This window comes from Aythya marila (genome assembly GCF_965140915.1).
Source record: "Aythya marila genome assembly, chromosome: 1".
Lineage (NCBI taxonomy): Eukaryota > Metazoa > Chordata > Aves > Anseriformes > Anatidae > Aythya > Aythya marila.
This window is the reverse complement of record NC_139042.1, coordinates 180,267,394-180,290,852: the sequence shown is the minus strand read 5'-3', so window position 1 is coordinate 180,290,852 and position 23,459 is coordinate 180,267,394.

The following is a 23,459-nucleotide window of genomic DNA, read 5'->3' as shown; positions in this document are numbered from 1 at the left end:
TTCTATGTACCCAGAGCTTTTGAAACTCTGCATAGCTAAGCTTTGCATAGTTACCCTGTTACTAATTTTAACTCAACTTTTTTCACTACATTTCTATAAATTCAGTCATGTGTATAAACATATATGTATTCACATGCACACTTATGTGACAAAACTTTATGGTACAGAAGATAAAAGTCTGCTTCTTTTCTCACATTACCCTTATTAAACAGCAAGGTGAGAAGTAGATTAAAAAACAGTCCCACTGAATTCCTCATAAATCCCTCAGCTTCACTTTACCAAACTGAATTTTGTCTGACAGTAAATCCGACCTTGTCTAGACTTATTGTTTAAGTAAATTTGTATCTGTGGCATAATCAAAAGCAAACCAATTATATTCAGGCATCTTTTTTATCCATTTGTTTGGATATAACTGTCTATTAAATGGTGTTTGCATATGAAGCAATGTTCTATTGTATGCATAGGTACTCAATTATTTAGATTATACATTTGAATAAACTGTGCAGTTAAAGGAGTACCGTTGTAATGTAGGACAATTACATTTTTCTAGCACAGTTTACAGGTTATTAAACTAATATCAATTTGGCCAACACAGCTGGATATAGGATGCTAACCTTCACCTATGAAAGTTCTTTTCTTTAGGGGTATATTTTACCCCTACAATTATCAGTCATTGTTACTCACTTCAAATTATATCAAATTATGTAAAAGGGTTATAGAAAAAGGCTTGTGTGAATAGAGACCACAAAAAATATATATATAATTTCACGCTGAAGACTGTGTATTAAAATGTAGGTTAGCTTAATGCAGCTATAAAATTCCTGTCTACATGTATGGTGGGTCAGTCTAAAAGGAACCTTGTCCATAGAAAATCACCCTGTCTGGCCAGCAAAGAACAACACCATGTTGTGTCATACTATGAAAGAGCAGTTCATCTTTCTACCAGTCAGGGAATGGACTATTACTTTGACTATCACTTTTTTTTTTCCTCCAATGAATGCAGTTGTCTTTGTGTTGAAGAGAAGAAATCAAATGACATTAAACACATAGAAATATGCTAGTGTCTGTCAGTCCTTGAAATAACAGTTTTTAGTAACTAATTATGAATATCTATTCTTGGAATGAGTGAAGAGACAGAGAGATGTAATTAAATAACCTCACAAACTTAGAAATTTGGGAATCTACTGCCTTATACCTTGTACAAGAAAAACTTTTCACTTGACTTCAATTCAAGTTGACTTTAAAATAGAATTTGTTCTTTTGCATCTGTTATACACCTGTATGTTCAAAGATACAGAACAGATATTTACAGTGACCATCTGTCAGTGAAACCACATTGAAAATCTGGAGCTATGTGGTGTTTGTCCAGTTTGTACCTTCACTGCTTGTGAAGGTACTCTCTTGTATCCTTGAATACTCTCTCTCTCTCTTCTTTCTTTTGATCATTATTATTCTGAAATAAATACCTGGATACAACGGAATGTACAAAAGCTGAATTTTTCTTACAGTGACTCATCTCCATAGATTCCTCCGAGCTCAGTGCAAGTAGACAGGGTCCTCTGAGAGTGAGTTAGAAAGTCTAAACTTAGTATCCTATTCTAAACCACTCAGGAGAATTCTATGCAACCCCATTGATTATTTGGGGACTCGATAGGTATCAACAAATAATACAATATGATTTTTTCTCTATGTTGAGTTGAAAGATGTATCATGATACTGCAAAATATCATAATACTATTCACTTAGAGGGTGTTAATGAGCAAAATATTCATGCAGTCATAAACAACAGCTCAGTACAGTATGAACAGCCCATGGCTGTACAAGTTATTGTTTTTCCAAGGTACCACAGACTGTATAATCTTTTGCATCAAAATGGTTGCTCTGCTTATAGGTGATGTCCATTTTACTTTGTCTGCTTGACAGCATCTGTTCTCAGCAGTTTTTCCTCTGAAAGAGTGCCTTAGTGAATGCTGAGGGTGAATGCATTTCATAGAGATGGAAGGCTAGAAAACATAGCAAACATAGCTCTTGGGTTTGGTTGGATGTTAGAAGTCAAGACCAGTAAGACTAGCAAGCTGCATTGGGAATTCACAATTACTCCAGACCAAGACACACATTTTCTGGTAGCTGGATCATCCAATACCTATAAAGGTAGCGTGCAGCTACCAAGAGAAAACCTGCTAATACATTTGCCTAGGAAATAGTAAGTACTGTCTGACAAGTTCCTTTCTTCCTACAGCTAAGAGTTGCTCACGTCCCTCTGGATTTGGGTATGGGTCTGCATAAAAGCATTTTATTTTCTTCCCTTCTTGTTCCAAAGGACTGGCTGTGCAGTCCTTGCCCCATCCTCTATTCAGTTTTGACTAGCTGTCAGCAGAGTGCACAGCTCAGGGAAGGGCGAGGTGTTGCCTGGCCTGTCTTGGGGATATTGCAAGGGGAGAGGACACATTGCAGTTTCCAGGCTGAAGTTTGGCTATATCCACAGCTATGTCCAGAGGTAGAGCTCACTTTGGTTTTTTGCCATTTAGTGTGATAGAACAGATACTTCTAAGTCAGACTCCACTGCTGAACCCCCTTTTCTCCATTTATCCATGCAGTCATGCTAGGAATGGGGCAAGGAATCCTACTAGTATCTTCCCAACTGCAAAGTGGAATTCGGCAGAACCAACAGGATCCTCAGTAGTAAGGGAAGAACATATACTATCAGCACACATCCATGAAGACCTTCAAAGTTATCATGGATCCCTTGGAGTCACAAATGCATAATGCACAGATACCTGAAGTGAAGCTGGAAGTGCTGAGCGAAGGGACCAAAGCTTCCAAAATACACCCTGTTTTTGTAGGAAAGCAGCCCATGAGGAAACATGGCACTAAATGTTGTCATACAGAGTCGCTGCCTAGGTGTCCTGGCTCCCCAAGATTGCTTTTCAGAAGGAAAGCCACCTGAGGAAGTCAATTCACAATTGTTGAGGCTCATTGTAATTTTCATATTGATTACCAGCTTTCAAAGGATGAGTGGCATTTTGATTATTATTCCCATCAGAAAGAACTACAAGTGATGTAAAAATGTATGCCATATTTGGTTTTGAATGGAACTATAAAAACACATATACAAATAGCTGAAAATCTTTTCAAACTTAAAAGTTTTACTGTCCTAAGTGCAACTGAAAATTCAGTAATCACTGGCTGGCTACATTTGGTTTACATGTACTTCTATTTTCATTAAGCACACTACTTTCAAGCGTGCTTTGTTATGTCTTATATTTTCAAAATGTGCTTACAGATACTGTGTTCCCCAACACCCCAACATTTAGTAGACAGAATGGATATAATGATGTAAAGCTTGAAGACTTTGCTTCACAAGTACATTTTAGGCTGGAAGTCCTATCTGAAAGACTTCTGAACCAGATCCACTCCCAGAAAACCTTCCAATCTCAGCTTCATCTTTTCTGCAATTGAATAATAAGATAAAAATAAATATGTGCACACTCTAATGAGCTAGATGTGCCTGTCTGGTTAAATTCTGCTATGTATAGGTTTTTCCTTTGTGACAGGCACCTTTAGAGTTTTAGTACAGAATTAGCCTTTACTCCTGTCAGCCATTCCAGCACAACCCTGCAGTCACACACATATTTTGCTCGCTCCAGGTCACTTGCAATTGTCCTCCTTCCCTTCGTGGTCTATAACCTTCCAGTTTTCTGTGGGCCTGTTCAGAACTGAGCTGACACAAAAGAAAAAGTGGATAAAGGCAGACTTGATAGCTGTGCAGAGGATAGACAGGGATTTGCATTCCTGAATCCAAGTGGGCCAAAAAATGGATTCTTAGAGGCTCCTGAGAGACCTGGTCCAGGATATCATACCACTCCCAAAGGGTTGCAATTTTTGAGATATGTCAGAAACTCTACTACTGTGAAGAGAATCAGGAAACACTCTGTGAACCAGCTGTGATAAACCACTGCTTAGTAGACATTTCAGATACATATAGGGAAAGATCTGCAGGCAGGAGCCCTGTTGTTTCTAAGACCTCTTCTGTGAGAGCTGTTGGCAACACCCCCAGCCATCACAGTATGACACTAACCTTGCTGTCAAGGGGTCCACGTGAAAGCTTGGAAATAGCTTAAAAGCTGCAGATCTGAGAAGACCTTTCCTCTCAGTATTCCCCTTCACCTCCCCAACACACACTGCATTTTTATTTTTTTTTCTACATGCAATGGTTGGATATGGACCATAGGGATCTACTCATGAATAACTTATACAGTGTTTACAGGAGGATTTTTGGTAGTTTGCTCAGAAGCATTTTGAATTGGCTGCATGAAATTGGTATTCATCCCAATGACTTCTTTTTCAGCAAAACAGGACACTGAAACATGTAGGGGGTTGTGTTCTGAAAGAGCAGCTGAGAAGCAACAATCAGGCACGAATGGGGACACCACCAGGCTAGCAAAAGAAAAGCATTAGGAAGGATTTGAAGCACCATGAGAAGCTTGCACAAAGCAGAGCATACAGTTATTCACTGTTAATTGCCCAAATGCTTTGGGTAGTGCTGGTTATTTCCTCACAATTCAGCAGAAGATAGGAAGTCAATCATTAAAGAAAGAAAAAAGTGCAGTCTCCAAATGTTACAGAAATAGTAAAGCAGGAAACACACTAAATCATACATGGTGGTACCTCATCTTTCCTTTTTGTTATTTAACCTTCCACTATATTGATGGTGTCCCCATTGCTTTTTCTTCCCTATGCTCTTCCTCACGTTCCACATCAGGCATTAAAGTCAGAAAAGCAACACCAGATATCTGTTAATCATTCTCTTGTCCTTACTTTCTGGACTACAGCATCTTTTCCATCTTGCCTTTTTTGTCTGTTTGCTTGTTTTTCCCCCTCCACTCTTCACAATTTTCATTCCATCTGCCACAAGACATGGAACGAGAAGACAGGGGAGAGCCATGAGTGAGAATTTGGTAGCCAGAGCATATGCCATTACAACTTCTTTGTCAGCAGTTTTGCCACCTGAGGCAGTAAGGTAGTACTTGGTGAGCATGGGCTCCACCTGTGAGCAGATGTAGTAGAGACCACTTCAAAGATCAAAATAAGGCTCAAGAATCTGTTTTTCACAGGATCCTTTTGCAAATAGAAATCCAAAAAGCAGCCTATTCTTTTCCTGTCTTCCTCTTGAATACCTGTCCTATCATATCGGGAAATGAACTTAAATCTTTTCCCACCCCCAAAAGTAGACCTAATGAGAAAATCCACTTCTGTTTCTGTTCTGGTTTGGTTTTGAGGTGTGTGTTTTGTTTGTTTTTCTTAGGGGAAAGAGGTAAAAAAGCAGCACTGCTGTGAAAGTTGCAGTCCTGACTGCCATCAGGTAAGCATGATTTACAATGCTTTATGATATACATACCTTCAGACAACTCCTTTCAAGTGATTTGCATTCAAATAGCTCTAAAGAAAAAAAAATGTTAACTGTAAAAAAAACAACAACAACAACAACAACAACAACAACAACAAAACTTAGACAAACTTTCAATAATTGTAATGCCAGCCTAGAGAACAGTTATGTGCACCAGAAATCCTTGGTAGTCATGTAAATTTGGGTATACACAGGCTGCATATGCTTGAATTTCTGAGATGTCAGTGAGTGAACACAATGTTCTCAAACAACATGGTGCATTTTGGTTCCGTTTGGTTCCATGTGTAACCTTTATTCTATATTTACAGCACTGATTGAATAAAATAAAAATAAAAATAATAATAAAAATAAAAATTAAAAAAAAAAAAAGCAGTGGAGTAAACAGCACATACATTCTAAATATACTGTGTATCCCTATATTTCTGGGAGCAAACCAGAGAAGGTCTTTAAAAAGAGCTCAGAAATTGCCAGGAGTAGAAATTCTTGGTGTTATTCTTGTGAATAACTTCACAAAAATAGATTTTACTGTAAATAAGTAGCCTTGCTGGTTCCATGTTCAGCTGGCTTCAAGTGCTGAGCCAATCAGAGGTCCAAGCAGAAAGGCTATTAAATTCATATAAGAATTAAAAAAAAGCTCTTTGGACTCCACAGGGAATTGAAACAAGACTAGGATGTGTCTTCTATGAATACCTGAGCCCTACTGGATGCAATCTTAACATTTACTATTTGGACAGAAGCTTAACGTGGCTAGTCAACTATGTTTTGAGAGGCTGGAATGCTACTAACTATATCTCCAGATTTTTGTTTGCCAACAAGCCTCTGAAATGATGTCATTCAGTCCAGCTCTCTCCAAATTCCAGTATGACATACGCACACACAAACACAAACACACATGCATATATATATACACACTGGATAACTGCTAAAGAAACTGAGAAACTTTAAAACAAAATCACAGGAGGGACTCCTCACATCTGTGTTTTATTTACACTTTTTATTTATTTACACATATGATGACCAGCAACAAAAGAAGGAAGGCCAGTATAATCACAGAATCACAGAATGGTTGAGGTTGGAAGGGACCTCCAGAGAGCATCTAGTCCAACCTCCCTGCTCAAGATCACCTTAGGCAGGTTACATAGGATCGCATTCAGGTGGGTTTTGAGTATCTCCAAAGAAGGAGATTCCACAACCTCTCTGGGCAGTCTGTTCCAGTGCTTTGTCACCCAAACCATAAAGTTCTTCCTCACATGGCAATGAAACCTCCTGTGCTTTAATTTATATCCATTACCACTGGTTCTATCACTGGCCACCACTAAGAAGTTTGGCCCCATCATCTTTACATTGTCCCCTCAGGTATTTGTAGAGGCCAATAAGATCCCTTCTCAATCTCCTTTTCTCTAGGCTAAACAGGCCCAGCTCACTTAGTCCTTCCTCATAAGACAGATGTTCCAATACATTAATCTTCTTTCTGGCTCTATGCTGGACCTTCTCTAGAAGTTCTACATCCCTTTTGTACTTGGAAGCCCTGAACTGCACTCAGTATTCCAGGTGTGGCCTCACCAGAGCTGAGTAGATGGGGAGGATCACCTCCCTCAACCTGCTGTCCACACTCCTCCTGATGCAGGCCTTCTTGGCCATGAGGGAACACTGCTGGCTCATGGTTAGCTTGTTGTCCGACATGACCCCCAGGTCTCTCTCCGCAGAGCTGTTCTCCAGCAGGTCAGCCTGTACTGGTGCCTGGGATTATTTCTCCCCAGGTGCAGGACCCTGCACTTGCCCTTGTTGAACCTCATGAGGTTTCTTTCTGCCCAGCTCTTCAGCCTGTCCTGGTCCCTCTGGATGGCTGCGCAGGACTCTGGTGTGTCAGCTACACTACCAAGCTTTGTATGGTCTGCAAACTTGCTGAGGGTGCACTCTGTCCCTCAGACATCCAGTTCATTGATGAATAAGTTGAATAGCAGTAGACCCAGCACTGATGTCTGTGGGACACCACTAGCCACAGGCCTCTAACTAGACTGTGCTGTTGAGCACAACCCTCTGAGCTCTGCCATCCAGCCAGTTCTCAATCCACCCCACTGTCCACTCATGGATCTTACACTTCCAGAGCTTGCCCAGGAGGATGTTATGAGAAACAGTGTTGAAAGCCCTGCTGAAATCAAGGTAGACAACATCCTCTGCTCTCCCTTCATTCAACCAGACAGTCCAGTCATCTCATTGTAGAAGGTGATCAGGTTGGTTAAACACGTTTATATGTGAACATTTATAGTTTTCCTGCTTTTTTCTTTTTCTTTCCAAAAATACATTTATGAATACACCAAACTTTCAAAGGTTTGTGCACATTAATAAATATTTATTTTAAAATTGCCTAGTATTCTGCTTTGACACTGTTGCAAATACATTACCAATATCTATGGATACAATAATAGCTCTGAAATTTAGCCTTGATAACGTTCTGGGAATCATCTTGAAGACATACTACATTGTCTCATTTTTCAAAGAAGGTTTCAGGTACAGGAAATGCCTAAAAGGGAGTAAATGTAACATCCCTCAACATGCCCTACCATTTCAGAAACAGAAATTTTGAGATAAAAATGTGAATTTCAGTGTGTCATAAATAGCAACAAATTTCTGACACCACAGCAGAAGTCCTATCTAGTTTAGGTGTTTCCTAGTATGTGTGACTACAATATTACAATGTAATGTTATAGTGTAATAATGGCACATAATTAAAAATAAATAAATAAAAACAGAAATAAGATTCTTTCCCTTGCTTTGTTCTAGATTTCTCTAGAGAAAAGGAAGGGAAAGCTTTTTTTTTCAAGTTTATTTCCTTATCTGAACACTTCTAATTTTCAATTATCACCAAAGGACTTTTTCATGTGGCTACATCTATGACAATTATCTGTAACTGAAGAGTAATCCTGAAGAGACTAGGTAAGGTAAATCATCTGTACTTTCCTAAGAAGATCTACTACCACGCAAACACAATTTTACCTAAACTTGAGCTGTAGAAAATCTCCATGAGAAGCAAGGCTGGCAGATCTTTAAAAAGTAGCTAATATTTATTCTGTGAGTAAAAAGGAAATGAACTGACAACCACAACAATAACATCAAGAAGAGCCCAGGTCACATATTCAAAATCTAATATCCAATTCAATACTTGTATTTTCCTTATTTTTCTTCAATGAAGGTGTGTCCAATTAAGAGATTCTTGCTGGTTTTATGACAAGCTTACATCAGAAATTAAATAAATGGAGCAGCTCCTTTGAAAGTCTCATAGATTAAGACAACAGTGAATTTCAGAGCTCCCCATTTGCTAATGTTGTGGTTCAAGGGGAAAGAGAAGTGCCAAAGCTAATGTCAAAAGCCATCCATATGGCAAAGGATAAGCAGAATCCCCCAAATCCCTTTGAATAGCTTATCAAGTGCTATTTTTAACATAAAGGTGAAGGGTGCACTCGGAGAGAAGCATTCACTTCTTCATCAGACACAGCACAGCCAACAAAGCTGTCACCTCCACCACTCCCACAGCTACCAGTGTCACCATTTGCAGTTCCACTGCCAGCATCTTCAGTGCCTCAGTCATCTATGATACTGCCCCTTCCATCATCAACACCAATGAATTTCTCACTATTACTGCTCCTGATACAAGTCTAGCCAGCAGCCCTTTTAAACACCTTTGAGCCTCTCCTACTCTTTCTCTCACATTGAAACATTTCAGCTGACAGTCTATTTTTTAAACACTCAAGTGCTGGCTTTTAAAGCATTTGATGTCTCTAGCATTTCAGCCCCTTCCTTCACACCTTCTGCTTATAGGGCCAAGTGACATGTGAGGAATTTCTTTTGGTATCCAAAGAAAATATCCTTTGTTTTCTTTTCACAAGAATTCACCTCATGCTCATGTTTAGCAGGAGCACAACGAAAGAAAAATAAACTTTTTACAGTATTATCAGAAAATATCAACACAGCTCATGCACGGTATTTCTGAAAGACAAAGGACTTATCAGTATTAAAAATGTCTTTAATTTATTAAAACTGGAAAGTTGCCAGAATGGCTTGCTCATTAATTTAAATATTGAACACAGACCTTAAATTGCTGTTTGTGAGACTTTCGAACATCAGAGATGGTTTTTTTTCTGTACTTATCTGCATGTATTTTTAAGTCAGAGAGCCATTAGACAAATTAAGTTTTATTATTCAGCTCAAAAATATGTATGTTGCCTTTCTTGCTGAATATTAAATCTGCTGTATAGCTTTTTCACAGGATCTGTGAAACTGCCGAATAACAGAGTGAATCAATGAGGCTAAAATTAAATGGGAATACATATATGTATATATACATTCCACTTCAGCAGCTGTTTACATAAACTGGACATTTCTTTTCTGTTTGTAAAAGCTGGTCACAAACACAAGTACCTCAATCCATGCATATCTTTAGAATAAATTATGCATTTCCCTAATGGGCATAAGAACTAGGAAAACAGGGTGCCATCATTAATTTGAAACACAATAAGTTCAGAGAAACTTATCTGTCCTAGCAAACTGAAAATTCTTGCAAACCCACTATTAAATGTCAAAATGTACAAGACAGCTCTCCTTTGACTAGAGGACAGGGTGGATGTGTATATCTGAGTTCTGATTTCTGAGCTCAGTAGATTTCACTTTGGTGTTAATGGGACTTCCACACTGAAGACTACAATGACATTCATGTTTTCATATGATTTTTTTTTTAATTTGTTCAGTACTTTGTTAGAGTCCATACCATTTTGCATGAAAATATGCTCCCTTTTAGAACATCTCCCCAGAGCTTAATGCTGCTGTCTAGATCCCAGTGTATTTCAGCATAATTAGCCATGAGTATTACAGCTCCTGGTTCAGGCTCTTTCTAGAATCAGGAATCTACATTTATGATATAAGGTACCTTCAGAAGAGCTAATTGTCACAGATTTGACACTTGTTTTTTAAAATCTGACTATTTTAAGCTATTTCAATCTGGGCTACGAAAGTAATTAATAGTTTCCAAATGTCTTTGAAACCGAAGAGAGTAAGTCATTCAGACTGGTAATATATGAAATAGACCAAGAATCTGACCCTATCTATTTAGGTATGTAGGAACCTCAAGGGAAAGAAGTGGCAAAATATCATCCATCTACCTCAGTCCTTCATTGGACTGAGCTGTTTCCATGAACTCAGAAAACATGACTTCATATTTCTGCAAAATCACATTATGATCAAGTCCAATACCAATACAATCACCTCCAAGTCCAATACACCTACAATCATATACTCCTAGCCTCTTGGTAATGTAGTGGGTTTTTTTTGAACTATGCCTTGATAGTATTTATTATTCATCTGAGTTTGTCCATTTTCACTTTAGGACACTTCACTTGGGATATTTTGATAAAAATTATGACTTAATTATGACTTTAATTCCATACTAACATGTGATGGTTATTTTTTTTTTTCAGAAATAAAACACCAAGTTCAAAATCTGAGGCCCCATATCTCTCTGACTATTTGATGTGCAACACAGGAAGAAAGATCAGGTGACTGGAGGAGCACAAGAAAAACAAACAAATGCAGAGACTGGGTGTTGATGAAGAATTTACCATAATGGTAAATTCCTAAAACAAATTAGGACAGTTTATAGCATGCTGGAGCACACTAGCCTTATCCCATATATAACTTTTTATGAGACACAGCTGCACCTTCACTTTACAGGAGCAAATTGAAAGCTCATTTAGAACCTGAGATATCCATAGATATTGCTGACTGAAAATACAGCTTCAGAACAGTAGCATCACTCACAAAATGGTGCTCACCACCTGCAGTGTTTCAATTTGACTTGTTTCTGTAAAGGATGACATGTGAAACATCACTGTAGGATACAAGACATTTTTGGCTAACTGATACAGCACAAATGTCTCATGACCACCATTTCTGCAGTGTTGATTATCTGCTCAAGGTGTATGCATGCCTACGCACCCTTATACTACACACCTGCTATGCTAATGTGTCATTAAGACACTTGTCCTCATGCATTTTTTCCTCTCTTTTTAATTTGTTTGATGTTATTCAAACCTCACACTTGGAAGGAAGTCATGCAGGTTTAATTTGAAGGTGATCCTCTCATGTGAAGAAGCAGTAACCCTGTTCTTTACAGGGCAAGGGAATGGTAAAGCAGTTTTGCACCTTCAGTTACCCTCCCAGCAGAATAAACAATGATGATAGGGCAAATTCAGGCCTTTCTGTGTGGATTTTAACAGCCAGCTGTGATAACTAACTTCACTTCTGATCCAAGTTTTTACTTTAACCCAAGTCCGACTTTCATCTTTTCCATATATGAGACCCTTGAAAAGAAGATAAAGAGATCCAACTTATATTTATTAGTCACTGAGCTAATCCCTTGTTAACAAGGCTGATGCTGCAGTGGGAGAGAAAGACTCAGTACCTCAAAAGTAGGCTAGTGGTGCCAACAGACTATTCCCTGTGTTTTTTCTATCATAATCCCAGTTGGACTAAAATTTCTAGTTTTGCCTACAGGCACCTTTATGTTACCAGTGAGTTCCTTCCATGCTCTGCCTGGGTGAATGGGACAAATTTCCTTCTTGCTCATTGCCTGTTTGCTGCACACATGGATTTTTGACAGCCTGTCCTAGATGGTCTTCTAATTTGGCCTAGCTCTCTGCTTGCTGGCCCATGAACCTTCACTTCACTGTCATTCTCATGATCCTTCACAAAGACCACTTTATGGATTGTCTGTTGTAGTCACCTAAATTTTTGCATCCTCATGAGTCTAAGAACTTAAGTGTATAAAAGATAACATTCTAAATGTGATTCATGCATACCAATGACAGTCCTTCTTGAAAACTAAGTTCCACTCAAACAAATCACTTTACAGGATCAGGGCATTAAATTTTAACTGAATATCTAACAAATAAAACTATCACCTTTCTTCATTTCTCTAAGGAAGCTGATTCACCTTCATAACTCTCTGCTGTGGGTATTCATTTACCATTCTGACATAATCTAGTGCCTCACTGCATGATGCTGATGATGTTTTTGTCATAGTGAAGAATGCAGCACAATTGTTGCAGAAATTGTCTAAGAAACTGAGACCTTAATATGTACCATCTGTTTTACAAAAAAGCTCAATGCGGTAATGCATTTGCAATACCAGAAGCAATATCTCTAAGACATGAAATGAACATATGCTGTCTAAGAGCCTTCAGGCTGACATTGAAAAAGAGAAAAGATAGTACTTCAAGGCAAATATTGTCCCAGTAGAAAGACTGCCAGAACCAATATGGCTCAGTCTATTGACAAGTCTCTGGTGAACAACATCATATAAAGACATGCACATTGTTATGGGTTGTACAGCTCTATGCCCCATTTTTTTTTTTAGCTTGGGAAAAAAGTAGAGAACACCTTCACTGTCACACTGGCTATTCTCTTGTTTCAGATCAACAGATGTTGTCAGATGAAGACATCCTATCCATTATTCTTTGATTAACCGATTTTTTAAAACAAGTCAATGAAACTCACACTAGCTTCTTGTACTAGATTAAGTAAGCAGCCTGCTTGGAAGAAAAGCACAACTGAAAGAACCCTATGCTTTCTAGTGTTTTCTTTTATTTTCTTTCATTTTTTTCTTCCAAATTAATACATTTTATGCATGAAGATATCTGTACTTCTGAAGCTAAAATGGTATTGAAAGCACAATAGCTAGTAATGAATATTATACATGCCAGAATATACAGTAATTTTATTCTAAAGTCTGTTATCCTTAAATGAAAGGATCTAAGTTATTGTCCTGTCAGCCACAGTTTATACTGACATAATCTAAAATCCATATTGCTTTCAGAGAAGACATAAACAAAAAATGCTATGTTACATTACGAAGAATTGGCTATCTTCTTGTAAAGACATAATTGTCTTCCATTATTAAAAATAAAAAATGCCATGTAAACTCCTCTAATTTTGCTAAATCAGACAAATTCTCTGATTATCACTCTTCCAAAAACATTTTGGTTTGCTGGATTTTGGAGAGGGGGGAATATATAAAGGCATTTATTAAATAATTCATACATTAAGCATTTAGTTTTGCAAGCAATTTTTAGATGAAGGGGAAGGAATTATTATAATCGTATATGTGAATTTGCTGCTGTCCATAATAACATCAATACATTTCACAATCTGAAGTAATCTAGCCAATTCCTTTTGAAGTTAATGGCAGAGTTCTTTCATCAGGGGTTACATTAAATATATTTTTTTCTCCTGTGTTCCCTCCTCTGACTCCCCCCTTCCTTTTTTTTTTTTTTTTTTTCATTTCTTGTTATTTAGAATGTTTCTGTGTTTCTGTTATTTAGTCTGTTTAGAAGACTTCATTCAAGTATGAAGTCTGGGGTATTCATCAAGCTACATTTAAGATACGTCATCTTAAAACTCAAGTAACACAACACAAGGTGAGCCCAGTGTTTGTAGACCTAGACTGTACATGATAGAACTTCATGGCTTCACACCTAAAGATGGCTGCAAACTTACTAAATTCCTACAGGCAAATGGGGATTTGGGAAATCCACAGCATTTCTCCTGTGGATTTTATTAGTTCCACAGGAGGGAGTCTTTCTTCTACAGATTATACATTCTACAAGCACAGTAAAGAAGCTTGTAAACAGTTCTTGAGGAAGCTATCCTTCTTTAGATCTCAGAAACTCGGCAGGAGGTAGCTCTTCTGCTGCAGATCTTAGAAGCACAGGCTATTTAAAGTACAGGATAATTCTAATTAACAACACCATCAATTATGTCAAACAATGCACAGTCACTGACCTTTCATTAAAGGAAAAGCTATCAAAGCAGGAGTTTTTAAACTATGTGAGGAAGGAGGAGTAAAGGAGGACCAAATTTTACCATCTCTGGAGACTGTGGTGGATACAGAGTGGGGTAATCTAGTAGCAACCTGGTTGTTTCTCTGTCATGTGGTCAGTGGCATGTTCTTTAATGGAAGGATTCTTCCAGTAAACAGGCCTGATGTTTGGTAAGCTCAAGACAAACATAGTCATCTCTTTCTATAAAGCTTTTTCTACAACCAGAAAAATAAGCCGCATTCAAATACAAACCCAATATGCAAAACTCGAATATTCAAGATTTAGCTAACAGCTGCTGTGAGAACCAGAAAAAAAAATAAATGAGAAAACAATAGAAAACATAAGTTGTTTTAAAGAAAAATATGAGCAAGAGGCTTTGTTACTACACATACTTACAGCAGAAATTAATAATATAATTATTACTGATGTACTGTATGTATAAAAAAACCTTGCAGATAAGCAAATGAAATATTGAAGACTGACATTGAAATGTTAAAAATGAAGACTGAGAACCAGCAGAGTTTAATGTTTTTGTGGGAATACTGGAGAATATTTTGAGATCCATAAAGCTCAGCATGCTATAGAATACTAAAAAAGGTATATAATTAAAAATATATATTTAGGAATTTCAGTCATTTTAAATATAGTTTTCAATGTCCTGTTAAACCTGTTAACGCTGTTTAAATGAACAGACAACTGTGTATTGAAGCACTGTTTTTTCTTAATTAAACTTTCTGTCTGTTAATATTTTAAAATCAATGTAAAATAAATTTAAAAAACTGCCAACAAAGCAGCTGAATGGATTGTGTCAAAAAATACAATGAATGAATTTCCAATAAGTCCTGCCATTGAAGTCTACAGTATGAAAAACAGGGAGAAGATGATATATAATGCCTCCATCTCTTATCTCCAAGTGCTTCCCAAAACAAGAAACCCTGTGAATATAAAGATTTTTAGAAACAGAACTTGGAGAACAAATGTTGCTTCTATCTATGATCTCAATTGCTGTCTAGATGTGCTTAATTCTCTCCATTAAATATCAAAGGAGTGTAAACCTTTGTTAAATGAGTGTAGTCCTTTAACTGGACTAGTGTTAAGGAGACTTAATCCAGGCATCTCTAACTGCAAGGATTTAACAATTTTAACAGACAAAACTTGACCTTCTTTCATAAACAACAAAATGAACTGAGAACTGAAGGTCCACTCTGCTATGCCCAGACAACTCAGACTTGATCTGAAAAACACCTTAATACCCTCCTACATATCATAGCCAGAATAGGGACACTGGAGGTAGAACCGGTTGAGGCTCAAGTAAAATACATGGAAACCATTTTGGTGAGAATGAGAAGCTATAATTTTATCAACTGTTGAGAAAAATTGACTGGGGAATGAGAATAGGTGCTAACAAAAATGGAAGAAATAAATCAAATAATGGACAGGATGACGTCCTCATTACCCAGAAGTCTGAGAGTGGGAATTCATCTCATCTAACATCAACTGTTAGTTGATGTTAGTTAGTTGATTAGGCTAATCATCTAGGCTCTCTCTCTAATCAATGGAGAGAAATAGACACATCCAGAGAATAATCAATCCTGTCTACAATATAATTGGGATGGGATGAATTAGCTCTGGAAGAACATAACTCTCTACATTGACTGTAGTGGAAACCTGTATGATTTGCTTAATCTGAATGCCTGTCTTTTAAATTGTTAAAGTTAAATAAAATGAGCAATTGTTTACACTATCAGAAGGAGGCAGAGGGCTTCAGTAAACTCCAGTGATCTTCCCCTCACTACTCCTCCCCCTCATTCTCATAAATATCTGCTTTGCTGACTACTTTATCTGTATTGTTAAAAAGACTGGAGAATGTCTTCAATTTCTCTGACAATTTGGTATCATCTTTATCCCCTGGTTTGCCAAAAGCTCATATTGTACAACATACTGCAATTGCTGCTTTGAAATGCTTCATTTGAGTCTTGAACTGCCAGTGTTATTATTGCAAATAACTGCTCTATGCCATCCACTTTCAGTGGCATTGGGACTGTGTGACTGCAAGTGTCTGTTCAGATTCAGGGAAAACTAGTTTTTCATTGCAAATCTAACCCAAAAGCTAATACAAGCCATATATATAACTATATATATATATATATGCACACAAGTATATTCTTAAACGTATATATATATTTAAGGAAAGACCAGCATAAGGAACTGCTAAAGCATCACAAAAAGATACCTGTCTATCTACAGCACCTTTTTGGGAAGACAAGCTAATAAGCAATTGATGGTAGGTAAATATTAATCTGCACTGGAGTCTGGTACAGTGCTCTTTTCAGGAGACAAAGAAGGACTAAACGTGCAGGTATATTGCCCATAGACCTGCAAATGCTGAATAACAGCATCTGCAGGAATAAGACAGATTCTCACTTGCTCTACACTGTGTGGCTACATATACAATAATGTGTGAATTAAGTGTGAAAGAAAAGGTCTACGTAGAACGGTAATGGGACAGTTGTTTAGCATGGTTTAAAGTGAAAGTCCCTCCAAAAAATATTCCAGATGTGAGCAGATAATACTTTCTCCAGCACAAGGTTACACAGAGAAGAGCAGAAATTAATAAAAATATTTCAGAGATAGGACCAAATAGACTGAGGATTAAGAGTCTGGTCACTTACCTCAGCAGAAGTGCATGGTCCAGCATGTGGCTAAAGAAATGTGACTAAACTGATGGCCACAGATTCCTCTGTGTATATTTGCAGTTGCATTTTGCTCTGGTCTATATTTTATATGCTGCATTATTCCGTATTTTACGGAATTTTATTTTATTCAATTTTAATGATTACTTTAAAGTTGGGGAATATCAATATATTATTATTAATTATTATTATTATTATTATTATTTTAACCTCTCAATTTTTCTTTTTTTTTTTTTTTTCTATTTTATAGGACTGGCTTCCTTTTTTTTTTAATTTAAAAGTTGACACACATACTTAAAATTTTTCTTCACTACCTCTGTCAGAAATGTAGAGGGAAAAAAAAGAGCTTTGTATTGTTTTGAAGTTAAAAGGCAAGGAAAACAGGAAAATATGCACAACAAATGACTTTTTTTTTTTCTTCTAATGTGAAACCTGCATTTTGAAGACAATTTTCTTCAGATTTTCCTCTGATGAACTGAACTCTTGTTCTTCAACATCTGAATTTTATTATTTGTGATAATGAGCACTGTTGAACATGTGGGAAGATTTAGATCAAGTGAGACACCAAGCCAAACCTGAACTTTGACCCTCTCTTCCAGCCTCCTTCATGATGTGCTTGCTACCTAGTAGGTTTTATAAAACAGTTCATTTTTAAAATGATTTTTCTTTTTTTTCTTTCTCCATTCAAGAGTAACTAAAAAAAAAAAAAAAAAAAAAGAATTTATGTTGTTTCTGGTTTACAGCAAGGTACTTCACACACTACTATCACTACTATTTATTTTAACTGGCCAGAATACAATTACAGTTGCTGTTGTTGATTCTATCACTGACTGAGTATATGTAACTTGTACAACGAACTGTAGTGGGTCAAATAGTGGTGACTAATAAGACTAATAAGACTTATTCTATGTTGGAGCCAACAAATCCTTTATCAGTACTTCAACCATTCTGCTTACGTGGCCTCATTGTTAAGATTATGCCTTTCATCTATGGGAACTAATCCCTTTCATATACAATTTTAGCAAGAAGCTTATAAAATGTGTATTAAAGCAGTATTGACTTGTCCAACAATAAAAAGTACAATTAGGCTTCCAACACAGAGCATTTCTAATTTGCATAAAAACCTCTCTAACCTATTCCTTTTACTGCAGAATATAACCATGAGGTTACATTCTGTACCATGCACCGGTAATTTACTGTAAAATTAGTAGATAGCTGTACCTGTATAATAGTGTTCACTTTCTTTGTGTAAATCTTTTAAAAGTGAATTTACATGGCGAATGTATCAATAGGAAATAAAATTAAAGATCATTACATTGAACGGCCAAGTACAAAGGGTTCTTTTAATAATCTCTCATAATGCAGTAACTCAGGACTCACTTACTGAGAGTACCTATCCTGATAGAGCCATGGGGAGGGTCACACTGTAGACTCAGTTTTATCATACTTTGCAGTTGCAATAGCTCATTTTCATAATGTACTATTTAAGCAAGAAGCTTATAAGAATCGTAGAAAAGCAATAATGACCAGTCTGTGCATAGAAATGTATAAATAGTTAGGCTTCCAACACTAAGCATTTCCATCTAAGAAGATTACTTAATATCCTTTTTGCAAAATTTCTCATTTCCAGAACCAAATAGGTGCTATTGTCTATTCACTCTCCAAGTACTACACCTCTTTGTAACACTACAGGAATTTCTTTTCTGTGTGTACTTTGGAATATATTAAATTAGATTTGTAAAGTACATGCCAACTAGTAAATAACAGTAAGACACAATTCATATGGGATTTAGATTCACTGGAATTATCCAAAAGAAAATCAGAAGAATGGGTTACTTGTTATTACTGCTTCTCTTTACAGAGAGTATAGAAATTCTTCATGACTAGAGATGATTAGCCTTCTCTTCACTTACTTAATAAAGAACAGTATTTCCTTACCAAGGTAACACAAGATGACATTGCCTCAGGTCACTGCAGAGCATGTCATATCACGTAACAAAACATCACCTGATGTAACCTGATCCAACAGGCCATGTGTCTGTTGCCTGTTTGTAGAAAATACCACTTTTTCAGAAGAGAGCACATGTCAAAGTAGATAATATTAGCTCTACTTCTGAGGCTTGTGTTCACAATTAACTTGGAGTCCAAATCACAATGAACAGGAATAATTTCATATTCAGTTTTTCAGTGTTGCCTATACTGTACTGACAGAGTAACTTCTATAGCTGCTTAAAGAGTTTAAACATGCAGTGAAATTAATTTACCCCTTCTCCCCTCCCCTCCCCCACCACAAAAAAAAAAAAAAAAAAAAAAAAAAAGACAGAACTGAAATAATCAAGAAATCAAGACAGTAAAACCACCAACCACTCCATTTTTATGTATCTTGAGAACATGTCAGAACATGTCATTTCTAGATCAGCACAATTCTCCATTGTGCTCTTTTTCATAATTTTACAAAAACTACCATCACATTATAAATAGTAAATATTCTAATTTGTTCCATTATTAAGACAAGGAAAAGCTAATCAATAGCAAAATCTTAAAATTGATGTTACTGGTCAAATGAATACACAGCCAATGAACTTTTAAAATGTCTAATCTGAGCTGTCACTTTAAAGTTATTTTATAAAAAACAAACAGCAACAACAAACCACACACTTTTAAATGTCTTAAGGCACTACTTTTGAAGCCATAATCCTCTTGAACTTCTTGCTGTAATAAACACCAAAAGCTAAGGAAAAGTATTGTAGAAATCAATTGTAAGAGAAAAATAAGCTAACATTACTCTAACATAATAAGTAGGAAGCCTAATTAAATTTTAACAGTGTTTGAAAGGTTTGCTGTGCTAATTAGATAAAGTAGCATAAATTTCTCTCACTTTCACGTGATGAGACACCAAACATAATATGGAGAAAATTATCTGAAATCTTCCTGACACTGCAAACTTCAGGGAAGTTCAACAACAAATTTATTTTTACTATGTCTCTAAAAAGAAAAAAAAACAAACAAGTATATTCATGAGAGGAAGGAAGGAAAGAAGGGAGGGAGGGAGAGAGGGAGGGAGGGAGGAAGAAAGGAAGGTGCTACCTTTTAATAAAGGTAATAATCTGCCAACATAACTGATAAGTAACACATAACTACATAACTTTCTTGTCATTTCTTTTCTCTTTCAATGTTTTGCCCTTTTATAGGTATTTTAGTGTAAGATATGCTTCTTTGTTCTTTTTTATTGTATAGTTCTTCTTTGTGAGCCTCATGAAGAATAATTGCTAATTTAATAATGACTCTTGTTATTATAATTGGTCATGTAGGAACTGCAAGTTCAAGACCTACGTTGCTTGTTATTTTATACCATTTCTTAAAAAAAAAAATAAAAGTATTCATGTTGTTTTAGCATTCTCTCTCTCTTTTATATATATATATATATATATATATGTACATTATGTAAAATATATATAAGGATTCCCGTGAAGTAAATACAACCAAAAACTAATAATTTACAGAAACTGAAGTTCCCAAGAGCAGGAAACTGCTCTTGGGTATCCAAAATCTATTTTTTTCATTTGGAGTTTATTGGCTTGGCAAGCAGGAGTGTGATAAGAAGAAGTCCAAAATTAGAGGGCTATTTTTAAAATATGACTCTTATTCAGCCCCACATCATGCTAAAACATCACCACTTAACAAATATGAGAACATCTGAAAAAGCTAGATCTGAACACTTTTTATATTTGAAGCAAACCCCAGTCACTGTATCTGAACATCTAATTTGATAAAGCTGCAATTTTTATCTGAACTTTGCATCCTAGGCATGTTTAGTTTAGAAACATTAAATTAGTTTTAATCCTCAGCAGTGAAAACCTGCCACCATTCAATGCTGGTAGCAATATATAAAGGCATGAGCAATACAATCACCTCAGAGGAAATGCTGCTTTACTATTTCCCCTCAGTTTGACCCTTGCTAGCATGCATGAATCAAATCAAGAGCTTGAAGATTTTGCAGACTTGGATTAACATATTTGCAAGGCTCAGTTGGATTTTCACAAAGAAAGCAGATATGGAAAGAAAAACTCTTTGTTGTTTATGGAAAGTCTGATAAACATGTGGTTGACACCTGGATTTTAAAGGGATTCTATTCCTTGCTCAATAAAAGTACAATGGCCACCTTCTGAGGCATTTTAACAATAAAACAAGATGATAGCAACAAAAAGAGCTGCCACATGTTGTTTTCTTCACCTCTTTGATTTTGTTTAATAACAATGAATAAACTTTTAAAAACAAAAGGGTAAAATAACAGGTTTAAAAGAAAAAAAAAAAAAAAAAAAAAAAAAAAACACATGAAATGTGCATTAAAACATAGGAACATATGTACTATGAAGCATATGTTTTCCCGATAAACATTTTATACTGTGAAAACATCAGTGAATGAATTTCCTTATGACAGTGTTTTGTATCTTGGAAATGCTGATAAAACTGCTGTATGTGAATGATATAAAATTAATGCTTAGTAGAGTATCTGTATATCCCACTGACCTCTGCAGGGTTAATGAGAGTAAATTCTGTCCTTTAAGCATAAAATACTGCTGGGACAAATATATGCACAAGAAATTGCACTAAATTAGGATTGAGTTCTTACCAGTTTTTCTGCCAGGGTACACTGGAAGAAAGGCAAAAGGCATCTCCATACTAACATAGCTCTCAGTAATCAAGATATGCATTGGCATAGCAGCCCTTTTGCAGTCACTGGATTGTTGTCCCTATTCAGCTTGTACAGTGAATTGGAATTCCTATCTTTTTGCTCTGAAGTATACAGTAAATTTAACATTGCCACCACAAATGCATGGACTCGGGTAAGAAGACAGCATGTGGCCTATTTGTAGATTGTCTTTTTATATACCAGCCATCGTGCCTCAAGGCTGCTCAGATTGACTGCTTTAGGAAATATAACAACCTCCCTTAAGGAAGCAAATGGAGACTAGCTTCATTTTAGATATCTAACTTTTAATAGTCTGATGATAGATGAGACAAATCCCATTTGAAAAGCTGGGACTCTGGGGCTTTCTTTTCACTTATGCCAATGAATGCAAGGCATTCACAAGTCCAGGCTCCCAACCAGCCAAATCAAGGAACTTGCAGGAGTATACCACAACTTTAATATGGGAAATGAGAACAGGATGGTGCAAAGCTTGCTTCCACTCTGTATTGATGTTTAACTGTTTCCTAAATAGAGGTCTGGCACATTTTCCTAGAATTGCAGTGTTATGTCTACAGAGATCTAGATCTGGCCTCAAGTTCTTGTGAATAGCAGTAGTTTTAAGAGTTTATATCTAAAAAGAATTCACTTGACAAAAAATATAAAAATAAAAAAATATATTTCAAGTAGCTTATTGCTTCCAAAACTTGTATAGTTTTTGTCACTGATCAGGAAACTAGACAAACAACTAGATGTGAGATTCAGGGAATCAAAATTAATTTCAGTATCTTGTTAATTAGTAGAAAAAACTGTACAGAATTAACGATCTATTTATAAATCAGAGGGGAAAGCTCAGTGATCTCCTATTCTGTTCTACCCCACCACTTCTACAGAAATAAATATTTTCACTTTATTAAAAACAAAAAATCAAACAAAAAAACTTGCTCATATATACAAAACAGTCTGAATAAGAAAAGAAAGAAAAAAGAAAAAAGAAAAAAGAAAAAAGAAAAAAAAAAAAAGAGGTGAATGTTGCACAATACAGCAACAAATTTCCAGAGATAACGTATATATTTCAACTAGTATTTTTACTGTGCATTAATACCCTTTCACCTATAATTGAAAGTTACCAGCATTATGTCAGTTTTAGCAGAGAGTATTTTGGTTTCAGGTAGAACTTCAAAACAGCTAATTATGAAAAATAAAACCATAGAAAGGCAGTGTTCATCCAGTGAGTCAGTGCTATTTAGGAGCAATGAGACAGCTCAGCTGTTGCTCAAAGAACGATTGCATCATGCTTGGAAATCTTATGGCCTGATCCTGCCCCATGCCAATGTGCTGTTTTCACACTCGCTGTATGGACAAAAGAACTCAGAGGGTTAGACCTTTATACATTTCATTGTTTACCTGACGTTTATCAATCTGAAACACTGGATAACTTGAAAAAAGCTCTATTATGGGGAAACACAAAGAACATGAATTTTCCTCTCTGCTATTAACAGATATCATTCACTTTTACTGTACACATCAAGCTGCCAAGTAACATATCTTTGAGAGCAGAATATTTGAATTAAGCAGCTTTCAACAAAGAAACTATATAGTTGCCAAAGCAACAATGATTTTTATTTCATGTTTAAAAAGGGGTTTACAGACTGAAGCAAACTTGGAAAAAGAAAAAATTTAATGGTAAAAAGATGTAGCTGGCTGTGGGGAAAGAATCAGTGTAATTATTATGGGTTTGGTTTTGGAAGCGGTCTGCTTAGAAGAATGAAAAACTTTTCTTTTGAAACCTTTACTTT